The 23709-nt window shown below is 39.2% G+C and overlaps 1 protein-coding gene across 6 annotated transcripts in view; it reads right to left on the reverse strand.

Annotated features, from left to right (window-relative positions):
- The window catches only part of RAB27A (RAB27A, member RAS oncogene family), an 81950-nt gene that overhangs the window by 38633 nt on the left and 19608 nt on the right, over positions 1–23709 (reverse strand). The window contains exon 2 of one of the 6 annotated variants that reach the window (XM_079129996.1): positions 20377–20472. The exons of 4 other annotated variants lie outside the window; for them this stretch is intronic. The gene's annotated coding sequence lies outside the window, so the exon portion shown is untranslated. Of the gene's footprint in view, positions 1–11450; positions 11634–20376; positions 20473–23709 lie in introns of those variants that run through there. One more of the 6 variants, XM_079129997.1, reaches the window with a different exon arrangement.

Here is a 23709-nt window from a genome sequence, read left to right on the forward strand (position 1 = left end):
ACATGTATCCCATTTGTTTACAATAAAAATAAATTTTAAAAAAAAGAGAGAGCTATTAGAAGTGCCAGCAGTTATAATAACAAATTGCTTTATGACTGAAGTTTGGACTCAGAGATGTTGGGGTGGGGATCTGCTGCACTTCCGCTTTTGTAGTCCTTCTATCAAAATGCCCTTTCTTTGGCCAGGTTCCCCCAAAGAGACCTTTATGAATTGGGGACTTGCTATTTTTAAAAAATAGCAATTTTTTTAAAGTGACTCTTCTGAATACTAGTATCTCCCATAAATTTTCTTTGTTTGAGTCTTTCTTTCCTATGGTTTCAAAATGGTAAGAAAACAGAAAAATCATAAAAGCTTTCATTTCCATATAGATTTGCTCAACCCTTTAGTATTTTCCTCTTAAAGCAAGATTATTTACCCTGCTACTGCCTCAAGTTCTCTATAAAGATACCTCCTCTGGCTGTCTCACTCATCTGTGCATTCAATAAATACCTACTGAATACCCATTATGCACTTGGTGCCATGGTATAGTGGGGAGCCAAGGCAGTTACCCTCAACATGAAAATACATCTTCTCACCCCTTCTCCACCTCAGACCTTACACTTAAAGCTGCATCCCAATTTAACCTCTCTCAGTGAATAGACCTGCCTTTGGGTTTTCAAAGAGGTCAATCCTCATGAACGTGTTAAACTTCTCTCACAATGCAACATGGCACCCAAATTCAGACCCCCATATGGCTTTTCCCCTGCAGATACATGCACAAGTCATGTGGCACATGTGTGAAGAAAATGTGAAAGGAATAAATACACGAAGCTCAATAGAGAACAAAAAGAAATTTTTAGAAAGAGAAGATAAAGCCAGGCACAGTGATGCACACCTCTAATCCCAGCAACTTGAGAGGTTGAGGCAAGGGAATCACAAATCCCTCAGCAATTTAGGGAGTCTCAAAATAAAACATAAATAGTGCCAGGGATATAGTTCAGTACCACAAGAGAGAGGGTGAAGAGGGAGGAAGAGAAAAAGAAACATAGGATCTATTGTAAAGAATTTTGGTACCTGAAATGTTTTGAATATTTAAAATGGTTAATCTAATATCACAGTATTCCTCTGTAACTTATGGACTTCATTTTCCCTAGTCCAAAATCCTAAAATGCTGTGGGCACTTTACCACTGAGCTAAATCCTTAGTCCTATCTTTGTATGTGTGTGTGCGCTTAGGGTCTCGCTAAATTGCTGAGACTGGCCTTGAACTTGTGATCCTTCTGCCTCCGCCTCCAGAGCCACTGGGATTACAGGCATTTGTCACTGTGACCAGCCCCAAAATGACTTCTATGTAGAAATAGTAATGTGTAAATGTAAGTATTACTTTCAGGCAACAGAACACCAGAATGCTTGAGAACTGAATTGCCACATGTTCTTTTATACAATTTAATGTTCCTTACCTAGGGATTCATTTAGAGGGAAAAATGTTCACCTACCAATGACAGTCATAGGAATATGAATTTTATCAGTGTTTTTATGTTTAGTGTTAAAAAGCATTGACTTTGTTTGTTTGTTTTATGACATCACTATTTACCCATCCCTGTGTTCTGAAGGAATACAAAAACTAAAGACAACAGACAAGGCAAGAAAAGTCACATGGAGTAAGACAGGATAGAAGCATTTCATAATGTACAAAGAGATGAGCTGGGGCAACTTGTTTACCAAATGAGCCCTGGCTACAATTCTCTTAAGACCACTGCAAATCCTATACACTGAGGTGAAACAGAGCTACTTTCACTACAAAAGCAATATGCACACTACCCCACAGCAGGGACCTCCACTTCCACAAGAGGAGACAGTTGTGTCCTCTGTGGACAGTTCTGGTTTAGATGTGAGTAGATATGCTTCTACCCTCCTGGACAGGTCCAGAGTGAAACATGAGAATACAAAGAACTGACACCCACCCTGTTTGTGCAAAAATCTCAGGCATAGAGAAGTGGAAATATAACAGCCTTGAAAAGTAGAAGGAAATTGGAACTGGCTCTTTCTGGTCTTCTGATTGAAAGATGAGTTTGATTTTATCCAAATTTATAATATAAGATTGCAACTAGATTTTAACTGCATTATGTATTCACCTATAACCTATGATTTAGAAATGTATTCTCATAAATACAGTATTTTGTAGCAATATCAGAGATCCATTCTTGACATTGAAAAGAGCTGTTCGTGGCTAAAAACCAACAGGATCTAAATTTTCAAATCATTTGATTAAATATTTATTAAATCAAGGTACCTGCTACATAAAAATATAGTTTTCCCCATGCAAATGAGGTAAAAAGACTAACTTGTGGCAGATGTTGATATTCCAACATCACAATTCTTTTTAGGGAAAACAAATAGTCTGCAAACAGTGTTGAATTAAATAGAAATTTCCGCAGGCTGCCAGGACATTCAAACATATCCTAATTTGTAAGTTTCCTCCAGGCACTCACAAATTCTGAAAATTTACCAAAACATCGGGTGCTATTGCTCTTTAGCTTGTGACAATACTTCTTGCTTTATAGAGTAATAGGGAAAAAGCTCTCAATAGGTCATTTAAAAATATAGACAATACAGTGGGGATGGGAGTGGCTATTTGATTTGCTGAGTAATATCTCAAATAATGCAAAAGTCCCACCATGGACACAAACATACATCCCTGCAATGGAATGACTAACCCATAGCTGAGTGTATCTTTAAGGACACCGTCGGCTGGGTGGTCACCAAGAATTAGATAAAAAGGCAAAATGTGTAAGGAGCTCTCCCAATCAGTGGTTGCTTTTTGTGGGCACACAGAGGGCAGTGAAACATAGACTTTGGAGTCAGAGTCTTCTAAATTCAAATAGCAGAATACCACCAACTAATTGTATAAAGGGAGTAGCAAAAGGCCAGGTTGGGGATGAATAGATCATGGCTGTTCCTATGATTACAAACAGGGCCTGACACTGATTTTTAAAAATTTTTTTAGTTGTCAATGAACCTTTATTTTATTTATTTATTTATATGTGGTACTGAGAATCAAACCCAGTGCCTCACACATGCCAGTCAAGTACTCTACCACTGAGCCACAACCCCAGCCCTGAACACTGATCTTGTGGCCTTAAGCCTGGTGTTTTTCCTGCTGTATCTTAAGAATGACATTGAAACATTATAAAGCTCTCAAAGAAAGGAGTCAAAATATATTCCAAAGATGGAAAAGGAGAAGTAACTTAAACTACCCAGAGATAGGATATCTTCAAGTTTATAGAGGGAATTCTGCTACTAAGAGTCTCTGAAGCGGTAGAATGTGTAGCTGTTGAGTTGGAGTGCCATCAAATTTCTGGGCCCAACTCAAAGGCAGAAGTATTAGAAATGGCAGAACTACCACTGTGGTGAGGACTGAGAGGTTTTCTACCCAGGAAGCACTCGACGGACTTAAAATTGGAAAGAGGGTTTCCAAGATTCTAAAATACACAACGCCTTTCTAAAAATGCAGTCGGGGCTTCCAACAAGACTAGTCCTCCAGAATAGGAAACGTGCTGTGAAGGCCTTGTACACACATGGCTGGTCTCAACCCACCCACCTCAGGTTTTTCACCTGATGCAACATAGGGCAGACATTAATCTGTTAGGAAAATACACCAAATCAAGAAGCAACCCTTCATTTTGTGAAGAAGCAATGACACTTCTTTCATTCTAAGAAAAAATTATTAGAAGAAGCAAGACCTGCGGAGGACGACTACCCCAAAAATAAAACAATTAGTCAAATACCCCTGAGTGGGCAGTAACTGAGAAAGAGGGAGGCTCATTTATTATTGACTCTTCAAAAAAATGAGAATGAGTATTCTTTATTTATTCACCCCATGCAGAAATTGTGTCTAGAATATATAATACCCTGTCTTTCCAGACCCAACCATTGACACACCAGGGTGATGTCTTCACTGTTTTCTTATAAGAATGATCTTTATAGTGGGCTATGATCATCAAACAAAAGGCACAAACTATACTTTACTTTTCTGTGATAAGATGTGCTGTAAGCTCATACAGACAGGACTATAAATGCTAAGGCTCCTATCACACACACCCTATCCCAAAGTTTAACTTTAATATTGGTTTGACTTTAATATTGGTTTGACACAGAGATACTTACAACCGCTCCAAGATACACCAGGTATGGCTTCACACCTCCCTTACCTACCCCACACCCTGACCAACCACATCAGAGCAGATCTGTTCTCTGTCCTCAGTACAAGGTAAGTCCATAGGACTTCCATCTCCTCCAGCTGGCTTTTATTTCTATTTTCAAACATCTGCCCTACCACACCCTCATGCTGCATCGTAAAGCCCTACTTCCAGCCTTTACTCTATGCCATAGCTTAATCTATTCTCTTTTCTCCTTCTCCGGCTCTCTTGTCCCTCATCTCTAGGTTCTTTTCCCAAATCTCCAATTTGGGTGTGCAAACCCTGACCTTATATTAACAATGCCAGTCAGTGAATACGCATTTTTCTTGGAACACGGCGAGTTGCTATGCTAACCTCTAGATGTTCAACCCTTTTCAGTAAACTCATAATCTACTATGTCTTCTGGAAATTCTACTTTTCCAGTAAGGAAAAGAGTTACCCGCAGCAACATCTGGGAATGGAGCCATTTCAGAAACCCAAGTGCTTCTCAGTACTGTACCAGGTTTGGTTTCAATGTAAATGGAAGAGCGGCAAACTAAGTTCATCATGAGTTTAAGACATTATTACCTGTGAATATTTCCACTATATGCTAACTCATTTTTTTTAATTAAGCCATTTCCTGATGTTTTAACACAAGTGAAATAATGATGCTAGGATTCTTAGCCCCTGCCATTAAGTATTGATAAGCTATAGACAGCCAGCTAGAGGCTCTGTGGTTCTCTCTCCACTGATTTAAAACACATGTTTAACTGCTCCCAGATATCATATTCTTTAATGATGAATCAAAATGAAAGGGGAAAAAAAACTTACCTAAAGATAAAGTCTAATCAGATATACTTCTTATTGCTTCTCAAGAAATCTTTCCTTGCTCTATTTATTCCATATGCAGGGTCTTAGAATTGACTGTTTGCATTTCTATCTGCAGCTGTGTATAGAATGAGGTGTGCCTTGAGTTATGCAAAGGCACTGAGGAACAGCCATGGACTTGAAGCCATCCAATTTTCAAACTAACCCGGCAGATCACAGTTAGCTTTTTAAAATTATTTATTATTACTATTGTTGATTTCTAATTATTACATTATAATTAGTAAATATGGTCTGCATAATATCAAATTGGGGAAAATTTAAGTTATTTTATAACTGTTTTTGGTGGTTACATGAAAATAATTTGTGTGCCCTGTTTGTTAGATGCAAAATAATATGTATATATTATGTATATTATAATTATAATATATAATTATATTATATATAATTATATAATATATAATATGTATATTATACATGTGTGTATGTATATATCTATATATTCAAGTTAATTAGTTGTGATTTTTAATCTGTTTTTATATTTTTGCTACTTCTTCTGTTAGTTTCTAAGAAAGGTATGTTAAAAAACTGAATCATATTTATATTCAGAAAATAAACCCAAGGTAACACATTAAAGAGGATGAAGATAGTGGGGCTTGGTGGCACATGCCTATGATCCCAGCAGCTCGGGAGACTGAGGCAGGAGGATCACAAGTTCAAAGCCAGTCTTAGCAACTTAGCAAGGCCTAAGCAACTCAGCAAGACCCTGTCTATAAATAAAATACAAAAAAGGGCTGGGGATGTGGCTCAGTGGTTAAGCACCCTGGGTTCAATTCCCAGTACCAAAAAAAGAAAAAAGATGAATATAAAGCACCATTAAATAACAAGGCATTGTAGTCATTATTCAGCTGCATTAAATTTATGGGTTTCAATTTGTGTTCTGAGGAAATCTGGAATTCATGGGGATACTTTAAGAGTTCTGAAAACCTTTACTCAATTTTAATTTTTCTCCCCATTCTTTTTTAATGAAAAAGTATACAAATGAGTTACATACCAAATTTAGAGACTAACGTTGTTTACTTATGCTACTTTGCTATTATTTCTGCTTTTAGTGTATACATGTTATTTGAAAATTCCATTGATATGTTAATCAATTGAGAACGCTATAATTTGTGCTGGCCCTCTCCCTCTCCCTCCCCTCTCCCTCTCTCTCTCCTCCCTCTCCCTCGGTTTCGTTTGGAAGGGGGAGAGGACTGGGGAATAGATTTATGTTTCCACTCATGAAATTACTTTAAAAAGCACATGTGAGCCACACTCAATAAGTGACAGGGAAGTCCGGGAACATGTATTCTGCATGTGTTTGCTTTCATCCTGTTATGACAGTCAATTGAGCAATAAGGAATAATTATACATTTCATCAGAACATTTTACTGTAGATCACTGCAGAGGTTACTTATGTTTGGAAGCCTTCTTATCTGACTTCTATAAATATGATAGAGTTATTCTAAGTTTGGGCTACTTCTTTTCCACAGCACGTAAATGTCTTTGCAGCAAGCTCCATACTCCTATGTAAGGTCTGAGGAAATCTACATAATGTCATTGCAGCCAACCTTTCATTGCCTCAGAGAACTGCTCTAGTCTAGCCGATTGCAAATTTTCTTTAGCAATAAAACTGGTTCTTCAAAAGAAACCTTACATATCACCTCATGAAAGTACAACCATTCCAATGAAAGGAGAGAAGGTTAAGACTCAGGCATGTGGACCCACCAAGTACCTAACAAGGATTCCACTGCACACATCCAGAAAACCAATGCTGAAAGTTCTGCCTTCATCCCAGTTCTAAATCATCCCACCTGCCTTTGGCTTTGTATGAAACACTTCCACTGTGCCTGAACACCTTAAGTTGGCAGCTCATTTGTAAAGTCAACCAGGGTTTTTGAGTCAGCATCTCCTGAAGATGCCACTTCTCTTACTCCCTCTAAGCCTCCTCTCATCTGGGAGAAAAATCTCAAATATGGTCCTGGTAAGCACTCCATCCAAGAGGGGCTATAGAAAGTTTGAGAGAAAGGATGAAACTTTAGGAAAGAGTCCTGGGGACACCAATGTTGGGTCATTCATTGGAAAGTAAGAGCTTTACTTGAACCTAGGGCTAAAGGGTCCTAAAAAAAAATCTAGGTCAAACCAACCAAAAGACAATCAAGAAGCAGCACCCACCTGCGGACAGGACACCAACGTCCTTTAAAGACAGAGAAGAAGGAACCACTGGGAAGATATTTGTCCTCAACTACATTGGTGACCCTCTCCTGCTAAATGGACCCTTTGAGACCATCAGAAAACACTGCAAGTGTCAGTGGGGGCTCAAGAATCTATTCTTGGGTGAAACCCTCCAAAGTTGAGACATGCTTCAAAAGAAGACAATGAAATGTTGACAAAACAAACCTAAAATAACTGAAAATATAATATTTATACTTTGTCAAAAGCCACTCTTTACTATAGTACAGAATAGCATAAAGAAGTAGAAAAATACTGATCAGAATAAAAATTCCTATCAGAGTAAAACTTTGTTATCTCCACTAACTTGATTTTTTTCTATGCATTCTGAAGATATTTCTAATATTATATTTTATTCATAGAACCCTTTGATCCAGCTAACTGCTAGGTCATGAGGAATGTTTTATATGAAAGTTTTGTTACTTAAAACCATTAGAAAGTTTCAGGGAAAGAGAAAAGGGCCTGAGGAAGCGGGGGCAGAGAAACTCCTAGTGTTCCCCACCTAAGCTCACGTGAGAACAGCAGACAGTGAACTCCAGACCGTACAGATTAAGTAGAAGAGAGGCCCAGAAAAGTAGTTGAAGTCATATCAAAGTCAAACACCAAGAAACAAAGAGCAGGATTAAAAGAGTTTCGAGAAATGGCTTATGAATTTGGGAGGGAGAGTAGCCTGAGAATCCGGTATGTCTATCTATACAGGTTTTGGAGCAAACCTCATCAGAGTCGGAAGGAACAATATAGAAATGATCCATGGTAGTAGTTGTTGCTTTATTAGAAGCCAAAGTTTCTCTTGCTTTCTAAGTCAAACAACTTACTCAATACACTTGTTCTGCCCCGCTCCGCCCATCCGATTTTAAGGACTCCCAAACTATTCAAATCAGGTCCTTTGTTGTTTCTCCTGCCTACCTTAGACAGATGGAAAGCCAAGCATCCAGGTTAGAACTTGGGCCCCTGAGGCCAGACCTTCTCTTCATCATCAGCCAAATGTAACATTTTATAGTATAATGTTAGTCTCCACATTCCAAGAAATTTCATTGTAAAAGTTTATGAGTTAAGTGTTTGATCTCAGGAGATAATTCACTATTTTAAAAAAATATTATAAATGGTATTCCTTTTAAGTTAGGACTTTTCAATATGTATTTGTACCACATAAAAATAAAATTGATGTATATCTACCAAACAGAAAATAAATCAAAACTTCTAAAAATAGGCAATAATCACATTACTCAATTTTCCTAGATATATTACCCTAAAATTTTACATACGAATGTCCAAGAAATAATAGTTCTTACATTTAAAAATCTACTGCAGGGGCTGGGGAGATAGCTCAGTTGGTAAAGTGCTGCCTTGCAAGCACAGGGCCCTGGGTTCAATCCCCAGCATGGCAAAAAAAAAAAAAGAAAAAAAAATCTACTGCACAGAATATGATGGATAAAATTAATTATTATGGAGATTCCTTAGAAAACTTGGAATGGAACCACCATTTGACCCAGCTATCCCACTCCTTGGCCTATACCCAAAGGACTTAAAATCAGCATACTACAGAGATACAGCCACATCAATGTTCATAGCTGCTCAATTCACAATAGCCAGATTGTGGAACCAACCTAGATGTCCTTCAATTGATGAATGGATAAAGAAACTGTAGTATATATATACAATGGAATATTACTCAGCCATAAAGAATGATAAAATTATGGCATTTGCAGGCAAATGAATGAAATTGGAGAATATCATGCTAAGTGAGATAAGCCAATCTCAAAAAACCAAAGGTCGAATGATATCGCTAATAAGTGGATGAGGTCACATAATGGGGGGAGGGAGGGGTTAGTGTTAGGGTTAGAGTTAGGGTTAGGGAGGGGGGCAAGAATGGAGGAAGGAAGGACTGTATAGAGGGAAAAGAGGGGTGGGAGGGGTGGGGGGAAGGGAAAAAATAACAGAATGAATCAAACAACATTACCCTATGTAAATTTATGATTACACAAATGGTATGCCTTTACGCCATGTACAAACAGAGAAACAACATATATCCCATTTGTTTACAATAAAAAAAAAAGAAATGGTAATAGTAATAAAATAATGGGTCAATTTTGTAAAAAAAGGCTCCTCAAATTTTATCAAGGGTCCCATTTACTCCTTTTTTGTATGAACTATTCTGTATTAAACATCTTACATTTGTTAAAAAAATTATTATGCATAAAAATTATAATGTTCAATTTGAAATAATTTCCATTGGTTTCTGGTGTCTCTATGTAGTTGAGATACCCATGTTTTCAGCTCTTACAGACTTAAAATTTCTGACACAGGAAGGAACAGATATTAAAATTCTATTATTTCTAATCTAAAAGGTCTTGATCTTATAGTTGACCTGTTCTATATATGTTTTCTCATATATCTATATCATATGCATATAGTTAAATATCTGTTAATGGCTTTTGTGACTTGGGAAAATGCAGAGCTGTAAACATAGTTTAGTTGTCAAAGTACTGGAATTGCTAAAACATCTCTGATTTATATGGAAAATGCATAAGAATATGTGAAATTAAGCAGCACCACAAGAATTGGTCAGCATAACTCACCTCCAAGCACAGATGACATAAAATTATTTGTGTTCCCTTCACTTCTGATCACCAGGACTTGGGGATAAAGCCCTACTGGCTTCCCACAGTGGAAAAATGGGAAGGGAGGTTATTTCAAAGGAAACATCCTACCTACTTATGTTCCTTTCTTCATGGCCCAAATAATTAGTAGGATGATCATGAATTAAGCCAAATGTATCTCTACCCACTCTTCTCTCACCTTGGAAACCTGTCTCCCAAACCACATCCTCTTCTGGGTATTCCTTCAACCAATGTTTTCTCAATGTGCATGAATGCTTTACCTGGTTGGTTAACTTGTACAGTTTATGCCACTTCTAAATACCCTGTTCCCATCTCATGAACATGTCTCAACTCTCCAGTAAAATTGCATATTTCCTGAAAACTGCCTTCTGCGTGTTGCCTCTCCACAGCCCCTTACCACAAGACTGATAACTGGCCAGTTGCTCAATTGTTAACTGTGTCTACCATCTGGCTTTCTCTAACAGCCTCTTCCTTCCTCTGGTTCCCTCTGTGCCCTGCTGATTTCATTCAGGAATAACCAAAAAGTGTCTTAGGGCTCCACTAATAGCTGTGTTTTTTTGTTAAATTAAACTATATTTGGAGGGCCTGGAGGTATAGCTCAGTAGGACAGCATTTGCCAGGCATGCACAAGACCCTGAGTTCAATCCCCAGCAATACATGTACACACAAATAAGGTACATTTGTGTGCCACTCAACAGGATTTAATACACAACTACTATGTCTCCAGTATTCTGTTCTTAACTATGGATGGCATGATAGAAACCTGTGATCTAGCACCACCTCCCTTCATGAAGTTAGTAATCTGGGTAAGGAAGCAAGATGAACACAAGTGCAACAAAGAACAAACAAGACATTGTTAGCAGGGAGCAAAACATCTGTTACACCATGTGGACTACCAGCATGGGATATCAAAAGTGAAACGGACTTGAAGTCAGTAGACCTGAACTCTGCTACTTACCTACCAGCTGTGAGACCTCTGGTTGGTAGTGTAGCTAGTCTCTCTTCATCTGTTTCCTTGAAATGGGAATATTTATCTAGCAAATTCTTGGAAGGATTAAAGGACATATTATATGGGCACATTTGTGAAGTGTGTACTAGATACCTGGAAGATGTTTGTTTGATAAGGCAAGCAGACCCTGGAAGCTAGATGGGGGCAGCAATCTGACTATGCTTTCAAGTAGAACCAGGACCCGAGCAGAACACCTTCCAAGTCAGGCAAGATACAACCAGATGGTGAGGAATAGGAAAGAAAGTATGTTTGGTACAAAGGCATGTTTTCTGTGGTTTGTCTTGTCTGCACTGCTAGGGACGAAACCCAGGGCCTCATACATGCTAGGAAGGTGCTCTACCATTAAGCTACATCCCCAGCTGAAGGCATGTCTTGACTTCAGTTTTACAAGCATTAAGGAGTCCTGCTAATCACTTCAAAGGATATTAAAACGAATAAGATATAATCCTTTCCTTAAAACTTATAGGCAAATAGAGATAAGACAAATTTACTAATAACTATAAACTGGCTATAAGTTCAAAAGAATGTTTATGAGGTGATATAGCTTGTTAAAGACTGGATGACTCACCCATTGGTGCGTGGGCTTCTAATTCCTCCACCACCATCTGTGAATGATCCATCATTCACCAACACTCTCTACACCTTGTTTGTTCAAGGACGAAATAAAGTTTAAACCCAATAAACCTCTTCCAAACACCAACACTGTGCTCTATGATTCTAGGTTCAAAGTTCAGAGTTTAACCATGAGAATTTAAATGAGGTCAGCATTTAGATGAGGGCAGCACCATGGGAATTGGAAGGAAAGGATCCAAGAGATATTGATTTAAAAATAATGGGAGGGGGGTTTCAAGATGGCGGCCTAGAGGGTGGCTGCATTTCATGTTGCTCTAGGACTCAGGATTCAAAAGAGGAGATGTTGAGACACTTGGGACCAACTCAAAGCAGCCAGGTGAGTCTCTCCCATTTGGAAGGCATCCCGGATGGGACGGTGGTCCCGGAACACGGGAAACTTTGTGAAGTAGAGCTGCCAGCGAGACGCCCCTCCCCCCGCTGGAGCAGTGAACTCGGACAACTGGGAGCGCCGTAAAGGAGGCCGCTCGGCACAGCGCTGGGACTCGGAGCAACCACTGGGGCTCCGGCGGCTGCCCAGGGGAAGAGTGGCAAGGAGAGCTGTGTGGACTCAGGACACCAGGGCCTGCCCTGAGGAGGAGGAGGAGGAGGAGCGTGGCCACTTGGATTCGGAGTGACTGCACCAGAGCTACAGGCGGTTGCCAGAGGAGAAGCTGCGCGGCGAGCTGTTTGGACTCAGGGCGACTGCTTCTGAACACCGGGGCCTGCCCTGAGGACGAGGAGGAGGAAGAGGAGCGCGGCCACTTGGAATCGGGGTGACTACACCAGAGCTACAGGCGGTTGCCAGAGGAGGGGCTGTGTGGCGAGCTGTTTGAACTCAGACCACTTCTGAAGCCCGGGGCCTGCCCAGAGGAGTAGGAGGAGGAGGAGGAGGAGCGCGGCGGGTCGTTTGGACTCGCAGTGACTGCATTAGCGCTCCAGGCGGCTGCTCAGAGGAGAAGGCGAGTGGTGAGTTGTTTGGACTTAAAGTGACAGCTCCTGAACACAGGGGGGCTGCCTGGAGGAGGAGCGTGGTGGGTCGCTTGGTCTTGAGTGGCCGCACCAGAGCTCCGGGCGGTTGCCCAGAGGACCCGTGCAGCGGGTCACATAGATTCAGAGCCACTCAGAGCGACCGCTCCTGAACACCCGGGGGGTTATCTGGAGAAGGAGGAGGAACGGGGAGGGTCACTTCGACTCGGAGTGATTGATTGCCCAGGGCTACGGGTGGTTGGTGGGAGGAGGAGGCACGAAGTGAGTTTCTTGGACTCCTAGTGACCGCACCAGAATACTGGGCGGCTGTCTGGAGGAAGAGGCCTGTGGCGGGTCTCTGGGACTCAGAGCAATTGTTCGGGGCCCCAGGTGGCGGCTCAGAGGAGGGGCCACACAGCCAGGCGATTAGGTGCAGAGCAGGGTCCCAGGATCTAGGAGGTTTCTGGGTGGAAGAGCCGCACAGAGACAGGCTTAGGGCGGAGCGAAGGTTCCAGGCCTGCGGGCAGATTCTCTGAGGAGGGGCAGCCTAAGGAGATTCATCTGCAAAGGGTGAGGCTCCCAGGCCCAGGAGGTAGGGCCTGGCCCCTGGGAACTTTGCAGAGGAAGGCAACCCAGCCCAGGCGGTAGCTGTAAATTGAGGGGAACCTCTTAGAGGGAACTGACCAGTGAGACCTCCCCACCGGGTGAGTCTTCCCTGCCGGGTGAGGTTTCCCCACAAGGACGCTAAACCAGAGACTCAGGCCCAAACAGGCCTTGCCTCAGCCCGCAGCCTAGGTCCCCTTTGGATGGCCATTGGTCAACAAGTGGAGGCACCTCTGCCCACTAGCAGGGATTATACCCCACCTGAAGGCCACCACTCCTAGAGAGGCAGCTTCCTTGTGGAGCACCGCATTATCAACTTCCTCCAAGACTTCAGCCTACTGAAGGCTAAGGGGGGATATATATAGAAATCTTCAGGGACATTGTAAGTCAATAGAGGAAATCTGCAATATCTCAGCGGTCCACTGATACCTGAACAATATGAGAAAACAAGGAAAGAAAATGCTGCAAACAAATCTACATGTTACATCAATAAAACCCAATGACAGCATGGCAGAAGAATGACAGAAAAGGAGTTCAGAATGTACAGAATTAAAATGATCAGAGAAGCAAATGATGAGATGAAAGAGCAAATGTATGCACTGAATGATCGCACCAATCGACAGTTAAAAGAGCAAATACAGGAAGCAAAAGATCATATCAATAGAGAGTTAGAGATATTGAAAAAAAACCAAACGGAAATCCTTGACATGAAGGAAACAATAAACCAAATTAAGAACTCCATAGAAAGCATATCCAATAGGATAGAACACCTGGAAGACAGGACCTCAGACACTGAAGACAAAATATTTAACCTTGAAAACAAAGTTGAACAAACAGAGAAGATGGTAAGAAATCATGAACAGAATCTACAAGAACTATGGGATATCATGAAAAGGCCAAATTTAAGAATTATTGGGATTGAGGAAGGCCTAGAGAAACAAGCCAAAGGAATGAACAATTTATTCAATGAAATAATAACAGAAAATTTCCCAAATCTGAAGAAAGAAATGGAAAATCAAGTTCAAGAGGCTTATAGGACTCCAAATACACAAAATTACAACAGACCCACACCAAGGCACATTATAATGAAAATTCCTAACATACAAAATAAACACAGAATTTTAAAGGCTGTGAGAGAAAAGAACCAAATGACATTCAGGGGGAAACCAATACGGATATCAGCAGATTTTTCAATCCAGACCCTAAAAGCTAGAAGGGCCTGGAACAACATTTTTCAAGCCCTGAAAGAAAATGGATGCCAACCAAGAATCTTATACCCAGCAAAACTTACCTTCAAATTTGACGATGAAATAAAATCCTTCCATGATAAACAAAAGCTAAAAGAATTTACAAAAAGAAAGCCAGCATTACAGAACATTCTCAGCAAAATATTCCATGAGGAAGAGATGAAAAACAAAGAAGCAAATCAGCAAAGGGAGGAATTATCCTAAAGGAATTGTCAAATAAAGGAGGAAACAAGTTGTGTCAAACAAATAAATAAACAAAATTTTAAAAATGAACCAAATGACCGGGAAACCAAATCATTTCTCTATAATAACCCTGAATGTTAATGGCCTGAATTCATCAATCAAAAGACATAGACTGGCAGATTGGATTAAAAAGAAAGATCCAACAATATGTTGCCTGCAAGAGACTCACCTCATAGAAAAAGATACCCATAGACTAAAGGTGAAAGGATGGGGAAAAACATACCATGCACATGGACTCAGCAAAAAAGCTGGAGTATCCATCCTCATTTCAGATAATGTGGACTTCAAGCCAAAGTTACTCAGAAGGGATAAAGAAGGACATTTCATACTGCTTAAGGGAAGCATAAATCAGCAAGATATAACAATCATAAACATCTATGCCCCAAACAGTGGCTCATCCATGTATGTCAAACAAATCCTTCTCAATTTCAGAAACCAAATAGACCATAACACAATAATACTAGGTGATTTTAACACGCCTCTCTCACCACTGGACAGATCTTCTAGACAAAAATTGAACAAAGAAACCATAGATCTCAATAACACAATCAATAATTTAGACTTAACGGACATTTATAGAATATACCATCCAACCAAGAGCGAATACACTTTCTTCTCAGCAGCACATGGATCCTTCTCTAAAATAGACCATATATTAGGCCACAAAGCTAATGTTAGAAAATACAAGAAGATAGAGACACTAGCATGTATTCTATCAGATCATAATGGATTGAAGTTAGAAATAAATGAAAGAATAAAACACAGAAACTATTCCAACATCTGGAGATTAAACAATATGCTATTACATGATGAATGGATAACAGAAGATATTAGGAAGGAAATTAAAAAATTCTTAGAGGTAAATGAGAACAAAGAAACATCATATCAAAATCTCTGGGACACTATGAAAGCAGTACTTAGAGGGAAATTTATTTCATGGAGCGCATTTAATAAAAGAAGTAAAACTCAACAAATAAACGACCTAACACTACAGCTCAAAGCCCTAGAAAAAGAAGACAGCACCAAAAGTAGTAGAAGACAGGAAATAGTTAAACTCAGAGCTGAAATCAATGAAATTGAAACAAAAGAAACAATACAAAAAATTGACAAAATAAATAGTTGGTTCCTCGAAAAAATAAACAAAATTGATAAACCTTTAGCCACACTAACAAAGAAAAGACAAGAGAAAACCCAAATCACTAAAATTCGGAATGAACAAGGAAATATCACAACAGACAGGATTGAAATACAAAACATAATTAGAAGCTATTTTGAAAATCTATACTCCAACAAAATAGAAAATTTCGAAGACATCAACAGGTTTCTAGAGACATATGAATTGCCTAAACTGAACGAGGAGGACATAAATAATTTAAATAGACCAATTTCAAGTACTGAAATAGAAGAAGTCATCAAAAACCTACCAACAAAGAAAAGTCCGGGACCAGATGGGTTCTCAGCCGAGTTCTACAAAACCTTTAAAGAAGAGCTCATTCCAATACTTCTCAAAGTATTCCATAAAATAGAAGAGGAGGGAACCCTCCCAAACTCATTCTATGAAGCCAATATCACCCTGATACCTAAACCAGACAGAGACTCATCAAGGAAAGAAAATTTCAGACCAATATCCTTAATGAACATCGACGCAAAAATTCTCAACAAAATTTTAGCAAATCGCATACAAAAACATATTAAAAAGATAGTGCACCATGATCAAGTGGGTTTCATCCCAGGGATGCAAGGTTGGTTCAACATCAGGAAATCAATAAATGTAATTCACCATATTAATAGACTTAAAGTCAAGAATCACATGATTATTTCAACAGATGCAGAAAAAGCATTTGATAAAATACAGCACCCCTTCATGCTCAAAACACTAGAAAAAATAGGGATAGTGGGAACATTCCTTAACATTGTAAAGGCCATTTATGCTAAGCCCATGGCTAATATCATTCTAAATGGTGAAAAACTGAAAGCATTCCCCCTAAAAACTGGAACAAGGCAGGGATGCCCTCTTTCACCACTTCTATTCAACATCATTCTTGAGACTCTGGCCAGAGCAATTAGACAAACCAAAGAAATTAAGGGGATACGAATTGGGAAAGAAGAACTCAAACTATCCCTGTTCGCTGATGACATGATTATATATTTAGAGGAACCTGGAAATCCCACCAGAAAACTCCTAGAACTCATAAGTGAATTCAGTAAAGTAGCAGGTTACAAGATCAATGCCCATAAATCCAACGCATTTTTATACATAAGTGATGAATCTTCAGAAAGAGAAATTAGGAAAACTACCCCATTCACAATAGCCTCGAAAAAAATAAAATACTTGGGAATCAATCTCACAAAAGAGGTGAAAGACCTCTACAATGAGAACTATGCAACACTAAAGAAAGAAATTAAAGAACACCTTAGAAGATGGAAAGATCTTCCATGTTCTTGGATAGGAAGAATTAATATTGTCAAAATGGCCATACTACCTAAAGTGCTATACAAATTCAATGCAATTCCAATTAAAATCCCAATGACGTACCTTACAGAAATAGAGCAAGCAATTATGAAATTCATCTGGAAGAATAAGAAACCCAGAATAGCTAAAGCAATCCTTAGCAGGAAGAGTGAAACAGGGGGTATTGCAATACCAGATCTTCAACTCTACTACAAAGCAATAGTAACAAAAACGGCATGGTATTGGTACCAAAATAGAAAGGTAGATCAATGGTACAGAATAGAGGACACGGACACAAACCCAAATAAATACAATTTTCTCATACTAGACAAAGGGGCCAAAAATATGCAATGGAGAAATGATAGCCTCTTCAACAAATGGTGCTGGGAGAATTGGAAATCCATATGCAACAGAATGAAACTAAACCCATATCTCTCACCATGCACGAAACTAAACTCAAAATGGATTAAGGACCTCGGAATCAGACCAGAGACCCTGCAGATTATAGAAGAAAAAGTAGGTCCAAATCTTCACCTTGTTGGTCTAGGATCAGACTTCCTTAACAGGACTCCCATAGCACAAGAAATAAAAGCTAGAATCAACCACTGGGATAGATTCAAACTAAAAAGCTTTCTCTCAGCAAAGGAAACTATCAGCAATGCGAAGAAAGAGCCTACAGAGTGGGAGAATATCTTTGCCAATCATACTTCAGATAGAGCACTAATCTCCAGAATCTATAATAACTCAAAAAACTTTACTCCAAGAATTCAAATAATCCAGTCGACTAATGGGCTAAGGAAATGAATAGACACTTCACAGAAGAAGATCTACAAGCAATCAACAAACATATGAAAAAATGTTCAACATCTCTAGTAATAAGAGAAATGCAAATCAAAACCACCCTAAGATTACATCTCACCCCAATTAGAATGGCAATTATCAAGAATAGGAGCAACAACAGGTGTTGGCGAGGATGTGGGGAGAAAGGTACACTCATACATTGCTGGTGGGGCTGCAAATTAGTGCAGCCACTCTGGAAAGCAGTGTGGAGATTCCTTAGAAAACTTGGAATGGACCCTCCATTTGACCCAGCTATCCCACTCCTTGGCCTATACCCAAAGGACTTAAAATCATCATACTACAGAGATACAGCCACATCAATGTTCATAGCTGCTCAATTCATAATAGCCAGACTGTGGAACCAACCTAGATGCCCTTCAATTGATGAGTGGATAAAGAAACTGTGGTATATATATACAATGGAATATTACTCAGCCATAAAGAATGATAAAATTATGGCATTTGCAGGCAAATGGATGAAATTGGAGAATATCATGCTAAGTGAGATAAGCCAATCTCAAAAAGCCAAAGGACGAATGATATCGCTAATAAGTGGAGGATGACACATAATGGGGGGGAGGGAAGGGTTAGTGTTAGGGTTAGAGTTAGGGTTAGGGAGGGGGGCAAGTATGGAGGAAGGAAGTACTGTATAGAGGGTAAAGAGGGGTGGGAGGGGTGGGGGGAAGGGAAAAAATAACAGAATGAATCAAACAACATTACTCTATGTAAATTTATGATTACACAAATGGTATGCCTTTACTCCATGTACAGAGAAACAACATGTATCCCATTTGTTTACAATAAAAAATAATAATAAAAAAATAAAAAAATAAAAAATAAATAAATAAATTCTCTTCATAAAGATTCCATATCTTGGGGCTGGGGATATAGCTCAATTGTAGAATGCTTGCCTCACGTGCACAAGGCCCTGGGTTCAATCTCCACCACCATAGCAAAAAAAAAAAAAAAAAAAATTTTAATTATTTAATTAAAAAATAAAAAAAGAACTAGGTATGTAGCTCAGAGCACCCCTGGGTTCAATCCTTAGTACAAAAAAAGAAATAAAAGAAAAAAAGGTCGCATACCTTTCAACTTATTGATACTTTATGTTTTCACTACTATGATTTCTTCACAACATATAGATTTCTTCTATATGTTGTTTATATTAACTCTAATAATTTATTAACTTATTAGTTGAAAATAATTGAATTTTGTTGCTGCCTTTCTAATCTTTATACCAATGTATATAGTTCTTACATATACTTACATATATATAGTTTATATACACACACTTATATATAGTTCTTAAATATATACATATACATATATAGTTCTTTGGGGGGGTACTGGTTATTGAACCCATGGGCACTTAACCACTGAACCACATCCCCAGAGTGCCCCCCACAACTCTTTTAGATAAGGTCTCACTAAATTGCTGAGGCTGGCCTTGAACTTCTAATCCTTCTGCCTCAGCCTCCCGAGTCACTGGGATTACAGGCATGCACCACCACACCGGGGCTAGTTCTTATCTTACTTGCTGTTAGAACCCCCTAAATTATTGGACATGGTTATACAGGCTCTCTTGTCTTTTGGGGGGGGGGGGCGGGGGCACTCTTGTTCGATTCTAATGTTCCACTGTTCAGAACATTTGCTGTAGGGTTTTGGTTGATACTTTTATCAGGTTAGGGAAGTTCACCTCTTCCTAGTTTGCTAAGTATGAATGTTATGAATAAATGTCAATGTAATCAAATTTGTTTCTGCATCTACTGGGATGATGTGATTTTTTTTTCTTTTTTTGAGACAGGGTCTCACCAGGTTGCTGAGGTTGGCCTCAAATTGTGATTGTCCAGCCTCAGCCTCCCAACTAGATGGGATTACAGGAGTGTATCACCACGTCTACCTGATTTTCCTCCTTTAATCTATGAATTTATCAGCTTGTGCATTTATTTGGCCTTTGATATTTATCTTTCCATTTTCCTAGTTTCTTTCCTCACTTTCCCAGCTTCTGCTCTTGATTTATATTTTCTACTCAAGAGTTCTCTTTCAAAGTCATTCTGTTTCCTTCTCATCCACCCTCCAGGGGACAGGAAGGAGGTAATCAATAATAAATAATCAAGTGAATCAAAAATAAAATATCTAATAAGTACCAGGTACTCAAAGTGATCTTACCCAAAATCATGTGCCTACATTGCTCATCTTAAGCAAAAAAAAAAAAAACTTGAGATATAGTCACTTAGAGGTAGAATTATTATAGAAAAATTTCAACTGAAAGAGTGCTTTACACTGCAGAAAAAAACAAAAATTCCTTAGTTATCTTTTGAATTTTTTTAATACTACATTTGCCTTTATACACTAGAGCTCAAGCTCTATATTATAACACCAGAAATTGGGTAAGCATCTTAGATAAAGAATGTTTTTTGCACATTTTGCAATGCAACACTATCTGTTGAAGGAGACAAACCACATGTCAAAATCACATCTTAATTTTAAAATTTAAGAGGTTGAAAACAGCCAAGTATGGTGGCACACACCTGTCATCTCAGCAGCTCAGGAAGCTGAGGCAGAAGGATAGCAAGTTCAAAGGCAGCCTCAGTCACTTAGTGAGGTCCTAAGCAACTTGGTAAGACCTGTCTCAAAAACAAACAAACAAACAAACAAATAAATAAATAAAAAGGACTGAGGATGTGGTTCAGTGGTCAAATGCCCCTGGATTCAATCCCTGGTATAAAAGACAAGAATAAGAAGTTGAAAACAAATTTCTAAGCTCTGGCTAATTATTTAGGGCCCACTTAAAAAAAAATAATTTGGCCAAGTTATTTTCATTAAACCTATACATAATCTGTATTCCATTTAACTCCATGGAAATGCATCTTCATTTGAACAAAGAATGGCTGGGGATATAGCACAGAGGTAGAGTACTTGCCTAGTATTCTCAATGCCCTGCACTGGATCTCAAACACTGAAAACAGTGTATATACACACACACACACACACACACACACATATACTTATTATATACACTTAAACACTTATAAAAGTATATATATGTATATATACTGATAACAAACACTATCAAACACTATATATATAGTGTGTGTTCATATATATATGTATATATATGATGAGGATGTTAGAGCAGGCGTGATCTAGAAATGAAAAGGGGTACATAAGGCAAAAGAAATTGATAACAGCAAACCACTCTATAACAAAAGTCTAGAGTCTTTAGTTCTAAGAAAGCAAATTAGGGGCTGGGGTTGTGGCTCAGTGGTAGAGTGCTTGCCTAGCATGTGTGAGGCCCTGGGTATGACCCTCAGCACCACATTAAAAAAATAAATAAAATAAAGGTAAATACAATAAAATAAAAGCACTGTGTCCATCTACAACTAAAATATTTTTTAAAAAAAGAAAGCAAATTAAACATCACAACAAAACACAAAGTGGTAATCCCTACCTAACTCCAAAAAGTCCCACAACTACTGACAGCAGTGATTAAATTTCTTAACACCATTAACAACAAGCAAATCCTCATTTTGTGATTTCCACACACCTTTTGTCACTTTTAGTTTTAAACACTTCCAGAACTCTAAAAACTATACTAAATGGGAATCTGCTTTTTAATATAACTTTTAAGATATTTTAGAGAAAAATTAACTTGGCTCAAATGACAAATGTGAAAATTACAGAAAATGTATAGAATGACATGGGAACAGATTGTTCTGCCCATGGTGCATTAAGAATTCTTCCTGAGAAATATATATATTAAATGTTCTTCAAATATAACAGAAATTGAATGCAGAGCAACTTATGCATACCAATCCAGAAGCCGATAGTAATTTTAAGTGAAGTTTGATGCGTGGTTTCCATCCATGATGGAAAGATATACCAGTGAACCTGGAAGGCACAGAGGAGAGCGAGCCTGATGACTGAAACTGAGATGGCAGCTTAGAAGCTCATCAGTTTACACATCAACACAACAGGCAAGCGCTGAACATGGGCCATGCACTCGTCACCACAGCACATGGCAGAAGAGCAGCACCCCAGTACGTGAGCTCTGTATGGTAACGAACAATAAGAAGGCAGTGAAACAAGAACCTTAACAAAAGTGTGCACAAAACTTTGGGAGGTGAGAGGGCTGGGGAGACAGAGCCAGAGGAAGGAGGAGGAGCCCATTCTGCCTAGGCAGGGAATCAGACTTCACAGAGGCACCTCTGGGCCAAGGACTAAAAGAACACCAGTATCCACACACGCACGAGGACAAGTGACAGAGGTGAATGGACAAAAATTACATAGTCCATAAGATAAGGTGGGGAAGGGCTTTAACTCATGTCAGTCAAACAAGCATTACCCTTTAAAGATAACAGAAATTATAAGCAAAATGATCATTAATATTAATCTAAAAAGTGTAACTGATCTTTGATGGAATTTGGTAAGAGATGTCTGATATCCAAAGTACAAAAAGACAGAGGGGGTTGAAAAGTCATCGAGAAGGGAGCACATGTGAGGCTGACTGACAGATAGGGTGGGTGCAAGGGGGGTAGTTTTTACACCTACAAAGCTACAGGAATCCGACAGTTACTTAGGGTGCATCAAGAGGTTCACAGCAGATGGATGTGACCAAAATGGCATGTGGAGGTGGGGGATGTGTCCAGAGCAGGGGCTAAAGAGATGGAACAGTGTTTGGGATGTTGGCCTAAAAGGACTCTTAGATGGCTCTAAAAGTCTGTGCTAGTCTCTGGGCAATGGGAAGCCACTGCGGGCTTTTATGCAGGACAGGAACCTGAGATCTATGCCTGGCAGCCAGCCACAGACTAGGAATAAAAAGAGCATCTGAAGTACACGTGTTATGCGGAGTGATGTTGTGTCTCCCCAAAAGTCATGTACATCACGAAGACTTTTGTGATGGTATTAGGAGGTGGGCCTTGGGGAGACCTTAGGTCATGAGGACAAAGCCCTCTTGAATGGGATTTCCTTATAAGAAGAGGTCAAAGAATCGGTTTGCTCTTTCTGCCACATAAGGATATGAGAAGTTGGGAGTCTGCAACTGAAAGAGAGTCCTCACCAGCACCTGACCATGCTGGAACCCTGATCCTAGACTTTCAGCCTCCAGAACATGAGGAATAAATTTCTATTGCATATAAGTCACTCAGTCCGCGGTGCTTTGTTAGAGTAGTTCAAAGTGACTGAGATGTAAGGGAAGAGATGGTGAGGGTTTAAATTGTCAGTGACAGTAAAGATGATGAAGAAGGGATTAAGTCATGATATATTTAGGAGGCAGAAATCAATATAATTTCCTAACTGAACAGGATAGAAGTTAAAGATAACTAAGACTTTTGGTTTAATAACTGAGTGAATGGTATTATCAACTGAGAGAAGAAAAGATGGTTTGAGACCATTATTATTATTACAGCTAACACCAAGCATTTTCTAAACCTTTTAAAGTATTAACACTGCAATCTTTACAATGACCCTATAAGGCCCCTAATCTATTGATGAGAAAACTGATGCACAAAAGATCAAGAAACTTATCCAAGGTCACACAGCCAGTAAATGAAAGAAAAAAGATTTGAACTCAGGTAACTCTCAAATACTGCATTATGTTGTGTGGACATAACCCACATGGGAATTGTGTTTAGCATCTGGAGAACTGAACTAAAGCTCAAAAGAGTAAATAAGGACATGGGTCATTTACAGTTTTATGTCCTGAGGCCATGGGAGAGAAGATATGCACATTTAGAGTGAAGAAAGAGGCAAAATATGAGGAGCAGCAAGAGAGATCCAAGGACACTAGGGAGGAGATTTTTAAACAGTGAGAGTCCCTGGCTGAGGGGCTCACCGCAGCACAGAGATCCGAGCTTAAGGCAGTT

The sequence above is a fragment of the Sciurus vulgaris genome, assembly GCF_902686455.1.
Source record: "Sciurus vulgaris genome assembly, chromosome: 2".
Lineage (NCBI taxonomy): Eukaryota > Metazoa > Chordata > Mammalia > Rodentia > Sciuridae > Sciurus > Sciurus vulgaris.